We start from the raw sequence: 16,043 nt of genomic DNA on the forward strand, positions 1-16,043 counted from the left end.
TCCCCAGAGTTATTACCCCCACCCAACTCTTTCACTTTCCCCCAAACATTTTGCCCCCCACCACCTTGTCCTGGTCTAATTGCCCTTTCTCCATACTGCCCCACTGCCATTCCTACCTGCATCCCCCCACTGGATATAAAAGCCCCCTCTGTGTCTCCATCGTGTACAATAACCGTCTCCCCTCCCCTTCCCCCCTTCACTGGGCCCTCACCCCTGGGCTGGAGGGGGTGAGGCACGGGAAGGATGCACACTGACTGACTGGCCTATAAACTGTGTGATTTTTCATGCACAGCAAGATCCATGCTCCCCCCTCCACCCTCCTCAGTGAGAAAGGGGCTTTCCCTCCCCACTCCCATCCCCCGTTGGGACAGCAATGGGAGACACAGGGAACAGCAAGATCCCACTGTGATAACAGCAATGTGCAGCACCAAGTGCTACTGAGTTCAAATCTACCCTGGGACAGAACAGCAGGACAGAGGGAGGGAGTGACAGATAGGGAGGTGGAGAGAAAGCGAGTGAAATGGGGGACAAAGAGAAAGGGAGTAGAGAAAGCGAGTGAGATGAGGGACAGAGACAGAGGGAGGACACAGAGCGAGCCAAAGGACAGAGAAAGATCCCAGGGAGAGACAGACGGACAGAGATGGGGAGAAGAGAGGCACAGTATGAAACCGGGAAAGAGAGAGAAAACAGCCAGGCAGAGAAGAACACAGGGCAGAGAAAGATCCCAGGAATGAAACTCCCAGGGAGAGAAACAGGGACAGACAGGAGAGCGTGTAAAACCCAGGGAGCGAACAGGACAGAGAGAACAAAACACTTAGGGAGGGGTAACAGGACAGAGAGAGAGAGAGACAGAGAGAGAGAGAGAGAGAAGAGAGAGAGATGAGCCAGAGAGAGGGAGAGAATGAGGGAAAACAGCCACAGCAGAGAGATACAACAGATAGCGAGTGAAAGAGAGGGGGTTGATGGTATGAAGCAGATAGAATGATCCTCAGGCAGGAACAACCAGACCCCGCAGGGCTGACACAGAGAGGGGTGTGGGGAGAGGTTAGCAGGAGGTTTGGAGATTGAACAATTCAACAGTTCCAGGAAAGAGGGAGGATCCAGAAGAGTTGTAGGAAGGGAATCTACAGGGGAATGTGAACAGGGAGGAATGGGAAGGATGGGGATTGAAGGAAGATGTGGGATCGACAGAGACAGAGAGAGTGAGCTGGGACACAAAAGGAGAGGTGGGAGCTGGACAGCAAGAGGGAGCAGTGACATCTGTGGGATCAGACAGTGCAGCAGCTCCCTCTCCGCTTTCTGTCCCTTTGCCCCCAACCAGAACTTGCCCCTTGATATAAATATCCTACAGAGACGGCCTGACCCCCAAATTCTGTGTTTGTGTGGTGTGTGTGTGTGTGTGGTTTGTGTGTGTAAATGAACAAGGAAGACAGGCCAGTTTCTGATTGTTCTCTCTCTCTCTCTCTGAATGTTTCTGGCTCTTGTCTGACGATTCCAGCGCAGAAATGATTTGATTCTCTCAGTCTCTGCACCATCCTGAGATTCAGCTCCTGGATCCAATCTCCTTCTCTGGGAACTGACAGAGACAAATAAAAATTGATTTGAAATAAAATTCAGCAGTGGTACTAAAAGCACAGCAAGATCCCACTGCTCTTTGGCCTTCCACAATCTCTCACTTTACTGTGATACTGGTTCAGTTTAATTATTTGCATCATAATAATGGCCATTGCACTACATCATCACAGCAACATCGAAACACAAAGAAATCACAATAGACCAGTTAACCCGAGGCTAGAAATACACACAGCAAGATCCCACTGCAGCAGTGTGACATCAGACAGATCGTGTGTGTCCACTGGTGTTGGTTAAGGGTTCAATTCTGTCTCCAGGACAACAGAGGGACCAAACCAACTGTTCAACAAATTCCAATCAATTGTCCCTCTGTTCGCCCCTCTCTGTAACCCCTCTCACTCTCTCTCCATCTCTGATACCTCTATCTGTTACTCCCCACCCTGTGTTCCTTCTCTCTCTCTCTGTTCCTCCTAGCTTACTCTCCATCTCTGAGATCTCTCTGTTCCCTCTCGCTCTCTCTCTCTCTGTCCCCTCTCTCTCCATCTCTGAGATCTCTCTTTGTGTGTTTCTCTCTAATTTAATCCTGTACACTGTAATCTTTATTTCCCCTCCACTTTAAATAACGACGGCTCATTTATCATCCTACCCTCTCTGTGACCCACATTCCTCTGACATTGTGACAAGACTTTACAGAGGGTCAGATATATTTGGGTATTATTTCCCTCCTCGGGAGTCCTGCCTCACAGATCCTGCAGGTTAACCTGTTTGTGTCACAATCCCAAAACCCTGGTTACTTTAAACCCAGGCTTCAAACCCATTTTAAAAACGACAGGGCCACAATCTGACAGAACCCAATTAACCAGAGGGCCCTACAAACCAGGCCTCCACACTCCCCCCACCCCCGCAGTGAAGAATAAACCTCGGGGTTATAAACAGGCCACCTCTCACCTGGGCCCCACAGGCTGCAGCCTGGCAACCAGGCCTCAGGCCTCAGGCCCATGCTCCCCTCTGGAGGTTGCTCTTGTCCAAGGCTTTCCTGGTCCCAGGCATTTTGGATCTTCACTTTCCAGCTTTCCCAACAAAGGTTCTTTGGGACAAAAGGGAGAAAAGATAATTTAGGGAGGTCGGGGCGGTGAGCGAGAGCACTTTGATGCAGAACTACACAGCAAGATCCCAGGTTTAAAAGCGGCCTCTGCACCCCCCATATCTCATCCCCAGTACATTGCAGACTGTCACAAACAACATCAAAATACAAACAAATCAGAAGACAGCAATTAACCAAAACAAACACATGCACCAAACAGGGAGAGCTGCTTGTTCTCAACAGCGACAGAGAAAACAGCTCATTTGAAGAATAAATCTAAATAATTTTTGTCCACATTTATCTTCCTTCGTGGAGAAGTTTATAAGAAAAACACCTTTGACCACAAGTCCATCAAGAAGTGGTCAGCACGTAGTGTCCTCGAGACCCTTCGGGAAAAGTAGAGGCGGATCCTGTTGAGTGGTTCCCTGAGCAGACTGTCAAAGCCATTTGGCAGAATGCCTCATCGTCAGAACTTTCCAACAAGCACCAAGACATGGCTTGGCTGGTGGTGAGAAGGGCTTTGCCTGTGAGATCCTTTATTGCACGCCCTGACTCTCAGCCGCACCGCACGCTGCCCTCGAAGCGGCTGCGGGGGGAGGAGACTGTCACACACCTCCTTCTGGAATGTGCCTATGCAGAGGAAGTCTGGAGAGGAATGCAGTGATGTTTGTCGAGGTTCGTCCCGAGCAGCGCCGTGACGCGGGACTCCGTGCTCTACGGCCTGTTCCCTGGGACGCACACTGAGACGAACATCAACTGGGCCTGGAGGATCATCAACTTGGTGAAGGACGCTCTCTGGGTGGTCCGAAACCTGTTGATCTTCCAGCTGAAGGACCTGACCCTGACTGAGTGTTGCAGACTGGCACATTCCAAGGTCAGGGACTACGTGTTGAGGGACGCGCTGAAGCTTGGGCAACTGCCATCAAGGTGCGGTGGGGAAAGACCACCGTATAACCTCTGCCTGTCTAACAGGGGGCCCATGCAGTCATTTGGGCTCTGCTGAGGCCTCAGCTAATTATATGGCATATGGTTGAAAAATGTACAGACCTGTATAAAAATGATAAAATTAGATCTCTGTATGTAAATGTTTACATATGTATGGCATGACCAACTGTACAGACCATCAAATTATTTTATGAATAAAGTATATTTTTGAAATAAAAAAAATCTTCACTGAGTAGTTTGTGGACTCCACCCCTGCAATCACTGACACATTGTAACCTCTGTCAGTCTGCTCCCTGGGGAGCTCTCTGTGTCATTGAGATGTTAATTCCCAGGACAGGAGCCTTGTTTGATCTTGCTGCCCACTGAGATGTTAATTCTGGGACAGTAAAGTGTTACTGTTCCTGGTTTGTTCAACTCTGTTTGAAGCCTTGTTAGTTGTTGACAGTGCAGTTTGAACATGTCTAACATTGGTACCAACCTAGCGTCTAAGAGCCAGCCTTTAGACCCCCTGACACACACAGGTCTGGGAAGAGAGGGGGATATTTCTGAGGATCTCTCGGAACTTTCCGCTGTACCTGTAGTTTCCAAACTCGAACTCACTGTCTCTATCCCTGTCTGCCTTGTTTCTTTCTCTCTCTCTCTCTCTCTCACTCTCCTCTCTCACTCTCTCTCTCTTCTCTGTCCCTGTCTGTCTCTCCCTGCTTTGCTCTACATGCACCATTTCCAATTTGACCTTCGATCTTTTATTTTCCTTTCCTTTTCTCTAATATATCGGCAGAGTTTGGGATTTCAAACATCAATCACATGCCAGCCGCTCAACACCCACATTTCCCCCTCTCTGCTACACCCCTCCCAACACACACACACACACACACACACACACACACACACACACACAGTACTGGGAAGATAGGGGGACCATATGCAAGTTTGGTCAAGGGGGAAGTGTCAGTGATGGTCTGAGTCCATGTAACATCACTGAAATGTCTGGGTGTGTGTGTGTGTGTATGTGTGCCTGTCCATCTGAGTGCACAGTTTCAGTGTCAATGTTGTCACTCCATAATGTGACTGTGTGTAAACCACGTCTTATGTCCCTGTCCCAGTAATGATCCACAAACCATACACCGTCCCTCACTCTCATTCACCCACACTCTCACACGTGTACACACACACAGCCTGGCACACTACATTCAGTCCTTGACACACACACACTCTCTCCTCGCACACACACACATGTCCCATCAGATATTCACACTGATGTGCACACTTACACACACAGGCACTCACAATCCAAGACTCACTCTTACAGACAAATGCATACTCGAACAATTTCTCATACACTATGACAATCACACATACACTCTCTCACACACTCACTGTCTCTCATATGCACACACTCACTGACACACAGACATACACAGCCTCACTGTCTCTCACACTCACTGACACACGCACTCTCACACACTTGCTCACACATGCTCACACTCACACACTTACATACTCGCACACACGTTGTCTCACATATACTCTCACACATACATTCTCACGCTCTCGCAGACATACACTCGTATTCTCTCAAATACGTGCACACCCTTTATCTCCCAATTGCACACACTCTCTCTCTCACCTACATCCTTGCTTCGCACATGCACATTTTCTTTCTCACAGGGGCAGCATGGTGTCAGATACAGAGTAAATCTCCCTCTCGACTGTCCCATCAAACATTCCTTGCTCGGTTACAGCACAGGGTTAGCTACAGAGTAAATCTCACTCTACACTGTCCTATCAAACACTCCAGGACAGGGATAGCACAGGTTTAGACACAGAGTCTCGTTTGCTCTGCAGAGTCTCCATCAAACACTCCCAGGACAGGGAACACAAGGGGTTAGATGCAGGGTAAATCTCCCTCTCTCCACTGTCCCATCAAATACTCCCAGGACAGGAACAATATTAGACAATAGACAATAGGCGCAGGAGTAGGCCATTCTGCCCATCGAGCCTGCACCACCATTCAATATGATCATGGCTGATCATCCTTAATCAGTATCTTGTACCTGCCTTGTCTCCATAATCCTTGATTCCACGATCCTTGAGAGCTCTATCCAACTCTTTCTTCAGTGAATCCAGAGACTGGGCCTCCACTGCCCTCTGGGGCAGAGCATTCCACACAGCCACTCTCTGGGTGAAGAAGTTTCTCCTCATCTCTGTCCTAAATGGTCTACCCCGTATTTTTAAGCTGTGTCCTCCGGTTTGCACTCACCCATCATGAGAACCATGTTTCCTGCCTCCAGAGTGTCCAATCCTTTAATAATCTTATATGCCTCAATCAGATCCCCTCTTAGTCTTCTAAACGCAAGGGTATACAAGCCTACTCGCTCCATTCTTTCAGTGTAAGGTAATCCTGCCATTCCAGGAATTGACCTCGTGAACCTACGCTGCACTCCCTCAATAGCCAAAATGTCTTTCCTCAAATTTGGAGACCAGAACTGCACAAAGTACTCCAGGTGTGGTCTCACCAGGGCCTTGTGCAGCTGCAGAAGAAACTTTTGCTTCTATACTCAATCCCTCTTGTTATGATGGCCAGCATGCTATTAACCTTCTTCACTACCTGCTGTACCTGCATGCTTACCTTCATTGACTGGTGTACAAGAACACCCAGATCTCACTGTGCTGCCCCTTTACCTAAATTGATTCCATTTAGGTAGTAATCTGCCTTCCTCTTCTTGCCACCAAAGTGGATAACCATACATTTATCCACATTAACCTGCATCTGCCATGCATCTGACCACTCACCTAACTTGTCCTGGTCACCCTGTAATCTCCTAACATCTCATCACATTTCACCCTGCCACCCAGCTTAGTATCATCAGCGAATTTGCTAATGTTGTTACTAATACCATCTTCTATATCATTAACATATATTGTAAAAAGCTGCGGTCCCAGCACTGATCCCTGTGGTACCCCACTGGTCACTGCCTGCCATTCCGAAATGGAGCCGTTTATCACTACTTTTTGTTTCCTATCAGCCAACCAAGTTTCAATCCAAGTTAGTACATTGCCCCCAATACCATGCGCCCTAATTTTGCTCACTAACCTCCTATGTGGGACTTTAGCAAAAACATGGGGTTAGGTACAAAGGGGTTTGTGTGGGGGAGATCTTGATCCACCCAGATACTCCCATCAATTACACAGGGAGATTGATGGACTGGGTGAATGGGTAAACTGTGTTCGATGGGGTTCAGTGCAACCATGTGTTATCAGGTTGGAGTACATAGAGGGAGCAGAATGGAGGGTTACAAGAACGATCTTGGGCCTTGGGATTACATTCTGAGGAGAGACTGAGGCCGGTTTGCTGTCGCACTGAGAAGGTTAAGGGATGATCTGATCAATATCTTCAAGATATGAACAGTACCAGACAGGGTCAATCAAGATCAATGATTCCCACTGGTTGGAGATTCTAGAAGGAGAGGGAACAGAGTCTGGGAATGTGGGCCCAGACCGTTCAGAAGAGATGTTAGGAAACACTTTGACACACAAAGGGTGGGAGAGGTGTGGAACTCTCTTCCACAAACAGCAGTGGATGATGGATCAGTTGTACAGGTTAAATCTGACACACTGTTCCCATCAACACTCTCAGGACAGGGACTGTGTGTGGTATAGGTAGACTCCAAGAATCCCTACAGTGTGGAAACAGGCCCTCCGCCCAACAAGTCCACACTGACCCTCCGAAGAGTAACCCACCCAGACCCATTCCCCTCCCCTATTATCCGGAATTATCCCTGACTTATGCACCTAATCTAAACATCCCTCAACACTGTGGGCAATTTAGCATGACCATTTCACCCTGACCTGCCCATCTTTGGAGTGTACGAGGAAACCGGACGACTGGGAGGAAACCCACGCAGGCACAGGGAGAATATGCAAACTCCACACAGACAGTCGCCAGAGGTTGGAATCGAACCCGGGTCCCTGGCGCTGTGAGGCAGCAGTGCCAAACACTGAGCCACCCTGTCACCCCTCAGCAATAAAGCTTCCTTTGTTGTATCCCCATCAAACACTTCCAGGGAAGGAGTTACAAACAGAATCAATCTCCTTCTCCCCTGCCCCCATCATTCCCTCCCTGGTTAGGTAAAGCATTGCGTTTGATACAGAGTAAAGCTCCCTCGATGAGATCACAATCAAAACATTTAACGGCAGGTATAATCTGATGAGAGATGCTGATTGAAACTTGGGCCCGCCTCTCCCCATCTTACACACACACACAAAACAAAAATGGAAGAACTCCACATATTCAACACCAGTTTCTTTGTTTGACGCTCTGTTCTGTTCTGATTCACTGTTAGATTGCTGGCTCTGAACATCCACACGGACAGTCGTCCTAATCTCATGTGCCATGTCCTGCTCCAAAACACCGCGTCTATTTCCAATCCGAAGTGTGATACAGGAGCCTCCAGTGTCGGAGGGAGGTGAGTCTTGAGTCTGACTCAGTTGTGTGAATGTCCTGTGTTCATCTGACATCCAGGGATTCTTTAATGGAGCTTTCATATTTGGAAATCCCAATATATTGGTCATTCCGTGTCCCTGTGTAAACTTTGTGGCGAGTGTGTGTGTGTGTGTGTGTGTGTGTGTGTGTGTGTGTGTGTGTGTGTGTGTGTGTGTGTTCCCACCAGGGCCTTGCATTATTGGATGAAATATGTCTTTAAAACCAGGACTTATTAAACATTCAACAATATTTTCCAGATCCTTGTACACAAGTCGCAGAAAGCCAATGTTTATGATGTCACCCAATTGTAGAAGAGTTTTTGAGACATGTTCCCTTCTCTTGTGCTGACAGATTTCCTGATCCATAACTGAATCCTTCTCTGTTCCTGCCCCCAGACAAGCATCGTACCTTTTAGTCTGGATTGTCCCTCCTCAGTCTGAGATTCAAAGACCATCACTGCCCATCTCACTGTATTCCATCTGCAGGAGGCTGAGAGATGATCACGGACAAACTGTGAGGGGGCTGTTTTAATCCACAATACCAGGACGAAAGATTTCGAAGGTGTCGACCATCTTAGGTATGTTGACGGCAGCCATTTCATGTGAGCTCAGCGCTGACATTGACTTTATTATCAGGGAGAGGCTGGAAAGAGTGGGGACTTGGGGAGTGCATGTGTATCTGAGTGCAGTATAGATTCACCAGAATGATAGCTGGGCAGAAAGGGGTCACTGGGAAGGGTGGGAAATGACCCAAACCCAGGGTTGTCCCCTGGGATTTAGAAGGATCAGAAGGAATGAATGTTTTGAGACAATATTGGAAACTGCTGGGATGGAGAATGAGAAAGGCTTCTTGCTGCTTCTGGGTCTAGGATTAGAATCAACGTCCAAAACTCTAACAATACTCTGAAATCGTTTCAAGATTAAAATGAAGTCACAAAGCCTCCCATTTCTCTGTGTGATATTGCACAGATTATGTCTGACTGCCTCACTCACTGAACCTTTCAACCCCCTTCCCAGTCTTTCTGTCCCCTCCTTGCATCTTACTGTCCCACATCACTTTGTGTTCTCAGCAAACAGAACACAGGATCCCATCATCTCAGGCATTCAGAGTGTGGGATGTAGATAAATTAATGTTACTTCTGCAATTCTGCAATTATAATTGATTATATAAAAATATGTGAACTCACATCAGTGTGTAATTGTTTCAGCCAAGACCTGAGTCAACAAGAATGGAAACTATGTGGAGGAAATGCATAATTGTTTTTTTTGGATTAGCTAAAAATGTATGCAAGAAAGAAACGGGGCTGTAAGGCAATGGTAGAAATACAGGCACTCGATAAGATGCTGTGAAGAGAGGCAGTTACATTAGATATGCCTGTATCAACAGTAGGTATAAACATCAGTTTCCCATTTTGACAGAAACACAGTAACAAACCCCAATTAAAAGGGCTTAGTGATAAGATGCTGAGAGGGGCAGCACAGATGGAGGGAGGAGATAATGGTAAGGCAAGGATGTGCCCACAGCAGGATGAGGTCAAATGGCCTTGTGAGAACAGGAATAAGCATTTTGTCACAGACAAGGCCGGATAAGACAAGAGATAAACAGGAGTAATGGGTACCAGTCTGAGGGAAGTGGAGGATGTAAACGGGGGGGGGGAAATAATGAAGTAAGAAAAAATATGTAGGAACCAAATTATATAAATATCGAGTATTTGTTGAATTCAGTGTGTTTTGTCCCTGCCTTGTGGACATCACACCCACTTGCAAGTGTGAAATAAAGGGCACTACTGATTCAGAACTTGTCTTGGACTGAAATTATTGAAGTGAGTGAGCTTTACTTCTCACAATTGGGGGCTCGTCCGGGATGTTCTTCCATCGCCGGGGGAATGGCTGGCCCTGGACATTGGGGAAATGAGTCCCGTTCCCCATTGAGGAGCGGTCTTGTGTCCCGGTTTAGTCCAGTCCCTTGGGCGACTGGTACGAATCCCACAAGAGAGACATCTGAATCCTACAGTGTGGGGAGGTCGATAGGAAATACGGCAAAAAGGGACCAGGCAACTCTGTGCACAGACCAAGGTAAGAAAATTGACTTTTAAGTATTGCCTTGGTGTCCGGGATTGAGTTTTAGTAGTTAATAAGGGACTAACGAAGGAACTCAATATGGGTTGTGCCGTGGGTAAGGAAAAAGCCTCCGGGAAAACAAAAGAAGAACAAGGCAATGGAAATGGAGGCGGGGTCCCTTACAACATACCTCCAGAAAGTCCGTTGGGCAGGATGTTGTGGAATTGGACAAGTAATACTTGTACAAGGGAGAAAGTTGATTAAATATCGTTGCTTTGTATGGACTAAGGAATCCATTCTTCGTCCTGCTGTCTTCTGGCCAAAGTCCAGGTCGGATGAAGACTGGGTTTGTAAATATCTGAATTTATATGTCAATGAGTGAGAGAGAGAGAGAATGAAAAGAGCTGTCCAGCTGGTAGAAAGTTTAACCCTTTGTGATTTGGTCTGAATGCACATTTGTTTGTTGGTGATTGAATGTTTGCGTTTTATTCCCTGGAGCTTGAGTTCCAGGACTGTTTTGAATCTGATTTTTATTATGGGAACTTAACATGATTTCTTTGAAGGTTAAGGATTCTACAGAGATTATGAAAAAAAATGGTGATAACTTCTGTTCCTTTTACAGGTCATGACTGCCTCACTATCAGTTTCTAACTATTCTCTTTTATTCTTACATAAAAGCGATTTATGGAGGACAGTTGAAGTTTCAGTTCAACATTAGATTGTAGTAAAAACGATACTCCATTGGTTAATATCTGTGACTTGGATTCAGCCATTGTTCATGCATTAGAAGTTTTTTTTTTAACTTGAATAGACAAATTCTTTTAAGGCAGCTCTGATTATTTCACGACCTATAGTATTGTAATTGAGCAATGATTGGTCAGGGCAACATAAGAAAACTAATCTTGGATTTAAATTAAGGGACTAAAACTGAGTGATTACAGTGGATTTCAAAATTGGGAACTGAATGCATTTTAAATTTTAAATATTAAATTCTGAATAAATGAATGTAAATATATAAATATATTTACAAGTGAGGAACAGGCTTTAAAGTTAGTCAAGTGTGAATTGATGAATTGGTGTTTGAAGTTATGGGGAGCTAGAAATGTTGCAATATTTCTTTAAGAAAGAAAAAGGGGAAGAACGTAACGACTTATCCCCTTCGGGAGGTACCAATAGGGACAAAGAGATTGGGTTTGTGAGTGCCCCCCCTCACCAGTGGGGAGGTCAGAACATTTAAAAAGGAAATGAAGGTCCTGGTTGAGGGTCCGGTAGGATTGTTTGAATAAATTGATCAATTTTTGGGGCCCAGTCTGTATACGTGGGCTGAGTTAATGTCTATTTTGAATATACTATTTACTGGGGAGAAAGGGGACTTATACGGGGAGCAGCCATTAAAATATGGGACAGGGAACACCCGATTGGAGATGGGGATGCTGGACAGGGAGAGACTAAGTTTCCCCTCAGAGACCCCCAGTGGGAAAATCAAAACCCGGAGCATAGAATAAGAGAGACAGTTCCGAAGTCGCAGAATCTGACTAAAGCCTTTGAAGTTAGACAGGAGAAAGATGAGACTCCTTCGGCTTTCTTGCAAAGATTAGGAGACTCAATGTGGAAATATTCTGGAATGAACCCTGAGGAGCCAGTGGCACAGGGTCTTTTGGAAGTACATTTTGTGACAAAGGCATGGCCAGACATACAGAGAAAGATACAGAAGATAGAAGGGTGGAGTGAAAAACCATGAGATGAATTGTTAAGAGAGGCACAGGAAGTGTTTGTAAAGAGAGAGGATGAGAGACAAAAACAGAAGGTGAAAATGATGGTAGCTACGGTTGATGAGGTAGTTAAGAAAAGAATGGATCCAATATTGAGCAACCGGAGCGGCGGGTGGCAACATGTAGGGCAGGGAGGAGAGGACAAGGGGGAGCATTTGATAGAGGGTTCGAGTGACAGGGGCAGAGATGGAGGTCTCCACAGGAAGGATGCTATTATTGTGGAAAGATAGGGCATTTTAGGCGGGAGTGTCCTGATCTACAAATCTGTAAGGGAAGAAAGAGCAATTCCGCTTATGAATTTTGATGAAGAATAGGGGTGTCAGGGGTTCCTGCCTTCAGGGACCCACCAGGAACCCTTGAAATAAATTTAAAAAGGAAAGGGGACATTGCCTGTGAGCGACAATATCCCATTTCCATAGAAGGTACACGAGGACTGCAGCCAGTAATTGAGGGACTGATTAGAGATTGAGGAAGATCCCTCATGACCACAAATGCTTTCGTGTGATAGATTTAAAGGATGTCTTTTGGGTTTGTCCCTTGGCGGAGGAAAGATTTAGGGACGGCAAAAACAGCAGATGGGCATTGGATGTTACCTGATGGAAGGGAAATATTGAACAAAATGATGATGCGAGAGATTATGGCTGTCCTACACCAAGGCAGTCATTGGGGAGTACAAGCAATGTGTGATTTAGTTCTTAGGGAATATGGATGTAAAGGAATATATACAATTGCTCAATAAATGTGTGAGGGATGTATAATATACAGAAAGGTAAATAAAAAGGTCTTGAGAAAACAGACCCCGGGAGGAAGGGACCCAGGATTGAGACCCTTCCAGAGTATACAAGTAGATTATACTGAATTACCCAGAGTAGGGAGACTAAAATATATGTTAGTCGTAGTAGATCATTTATCCGGTTGGGTTGAGGCATACCCTCTAGCTACTGCCACTGCGAGTGGGGTGTCTAAAATAATACTGGAGCACAGAATTCCCCGATATGGGCTAGTATACACTATAGATTCCGACCAAGGAACTCATTTTACTTCTAAAGTGTTACAGGGGGTAATGAAAGGGTTGGGAATCTTCTGGGAATTCCATACTCCATGGCACCCGCCATCATCAGGAAGGGTTGAGAGAATGAACCAAACACTCAAACGACAGCTCTCTAAATTGATAATAGAAACCAGACTCCCTTGGACCAAATGTTTACCTATAGCTCTCGTGCGAGTACGAACAGCCCCACGGAAAGATTTCGGACTATCCCACTATGAAATCTTATTTGGATTACTTTATCTGGGAACGAACGGAGAATTGCCAATTCCTGTAACTAAAGATTTGTTCTTAAAGAAGTATATACTGGGCCTATCCTCCTCTTTGTCTTTCCTCAGGAAACAGGGTTTATTGGCACAGACTCCACCCCGAGAATTCACCGTTCATCCCATCCAGCCGGGAGATTGGGTCTCAGTAAAATCATGGACAGAGAATAAACTGCAGCCGGACTGGGAAGGGCCGTACCAGGCTCTTTTAACGACTGACACAGCAATAAGGACGGCGGAGAAAGGCTGGGATCACTACACTCGGATCAAAGGGCCAGTGGAATCTCCAGTTGAGGAAGAAGTCTGGACAGCCAAATCAACGCAAGACCCGCTGAAACTCAGACTAAAGAGACTTTGAATAACTGATTATACAGTGGCGACGCGAGCGCGGGATTATTTCTGTAGGATTGTATATTAAGTCGTTTTGTGCTTCAGCATGATGTTCAAAGTACTGGGAATGCTGAGAGTTATGATGCTAGCCCTCTTAGTTTTGGGATTTTGTCAAATATCATTTTCGTATGTATTATTAAAGGTTCCTGAGTCTGATAATCCACAAGTAATAGACACAGATGCATGTGTCTAAGTAAATTGTGGGGATGTAGATAATCAGAGATAGTACCGCAGTTCAGAGATACATCTTAAGTCCTATGGGGATGGCCTTGGGAATGGTACTTGGTATAATGGTCTCATCACAGTACACCGGACCCCCTTCCGACCAGCTCGCGATTGTCCCGATAAAAAGTGTAACCCAATATACCTGACAATAAAGAAAACCACATGGCACGAAGCAATTTGGGGGGGGGGGGGGGGGGGGGGCACCTATGTGATACAATTAAATGAAACATTTGGGATAGAAATGAAAGCAAATGGGATGGATTTCGTGGGCTGTTGTTTTCGAATTAGCGTAGGACAGGAGAGAGAGACTGTGTCCAGTGTCCAGTGCACTGTAGGTAACAGAGAATGATTCCCTCCCATCTTCTGCTGTACTGCTCGTGTCTGTCTCAGAGTCAGCTCTGAAACATCTCCAGGACACTCCCATCCTCTCTCTGCCTGTCTCTGACTCTGTATCTGTGTCTAAAAAATGAGGTCTGCAGATGCTGGAGATCACAGCTGCAAATGTGTTGCTGGTCAAAGCACAGCAGGTTAGGCAGCATCTCAGGAATAGAGAATTCGACGTTTCGAGCATAAGCCCTTCATCAGGAATAAGAGAGAGAGAGCCAAGCAGGCTGAGATAAAAGGTAGGGAGGAGGGACTAGGGGGGAGGGGCGATGGAGGTGGGATAGGTGGAAGGAGGTCAAAGTGAGGGTGATAGGCCGGAGTGGGGTGGGGGCGGAGAGGTCAGGAAGAGGATTGCAGGTTAGGAGGGCGGTGCTGAGTTGAGGGAACCGACTGAGACAAGGTGGGGGGAGGGGAAATGAGGAAGCTGGAGAAATCTGAATTCATACCTTGTGGTTGGAGGGTTCCCAGGCGGAAGATGAGGCGCTCCTCCTCCAGCCGTCGTGTAGTTGTGTTCTGCCGGTGGAGGAGTCCAAGGACTTGCATGTCCTCGGTGGAGTGGGAGGGGGAGTTAAAGTGTTGAGCCACGGGGTGATTGGGTTGGTTGGTTCGGGCGGCCCAGAGGTGTTCTCTGAAGCGTTCCGCAAGTAAGCGGCCTGTCTCACCAATATAGAGGAGGCCACATCGGGTGCAGCGGATGCAATAGATGATGTGTGTGGAGGTACAGGTGAACTTGTGGCGGATATGGAAGGATCCCTTGGGGCCTTGGAGGGAAGTGAGTGTGGAGGTGTGGGTGCAAGTTTTACATTTCCTGCGGTTGCAGGGGAAGGTGCCGGGGGTGGAGGTTGGGTTGGTGGGGGGTGTGGATCTGACAAGGGAGTCACGAAGGGAGTGGTCCTTGCGGAACGCTGATAGGGGAGGGGAGGGAAATATATCCTTGGTGGTGGGGTCCGTTTGGAGGTGGCGGAAATGACGGCGGATGATACGTTGTATGTGCAGGTTGGTGGGGTGGTAGGTGAGAACCAGTGGGGTTCTGTCTTGGTGGCGGTTGGAGGAGCGGGGCTCAAGGGCGGAGGAGCGGGAAGTGGAGGAGATGCGGTGGAGGGCATCGTCGATCACGTCTGGGGGGAATCTGCGGTCCTTGAAGAAGGAGGCCATCTGGGCTGTGCGGTGTTGGAATTGGTCCTCCTGGGAGCAGATGCGGCGGAGACGAAGGAATTGGGAATATGGGATGGCGTTTTTACAGGGGGCAGGGTGGGAGGAGGTGTAGTCCAGGTAGCTGTGGGAGTCAGTCGGTTTATAATAGATGTCTGTGTTGAGTCGGTCGCCCGAGATAGAAATGGAAAGGTCTAGGAAGGGGAGGGAGGAGTCTGAGACAGTCCAGGTGAATTTCAGGTCGGGATGGAAGGTGTTAGTAAAGTTGATGAACTGTTCAACCTCCTCGTGGGAGCACGAGGCAGCGCCGATACAGTCATCGATGTAGCGGAGGAAAAGGTGGGGGGGTGGTGCCAGTGTAGTTGCGGAAGATGGACTGTTCCACATATCCTACGAAGAGGCAGGCATAGCTGGGGCCCATGCGGGTGCCCATGGCAACTCCTTTAGTTTGGAGGAAGTGGGAGGATTGAAAAGAGAAGTTATTCAGGGTGAGGACCAGTTCAGTCAGTCGAAGGAGGGTGTCAGTGGAAGGGTACTGGTTGGTGCGGCGGGAAAGGAAGAAGCGGAGGGCTTTGAGTCCTTCATGATGGGGGATGGAGGTGTACAGGGACTGGATGTCCATAGTGAAAATAAGGCGTTGGGGACCGGGGAAGCGAAAATCC

Source organism: Hemiscyllium ocellatum, chromosome 44 (genome assembly GCF_020745735.1).
Source record: "Hemiscyllium ocellatum isolate sHemOce1 chromosome 44, sHemOce1.pat.X.cur, whole genome shotgun sequence".
NCBI lineage: Eukaryota > Metazoa > Chordata > Chondrichthyes > Orectolobiformes > Hemiscylliidae > Hemiscyllium > Hemiscyllium ocellatum.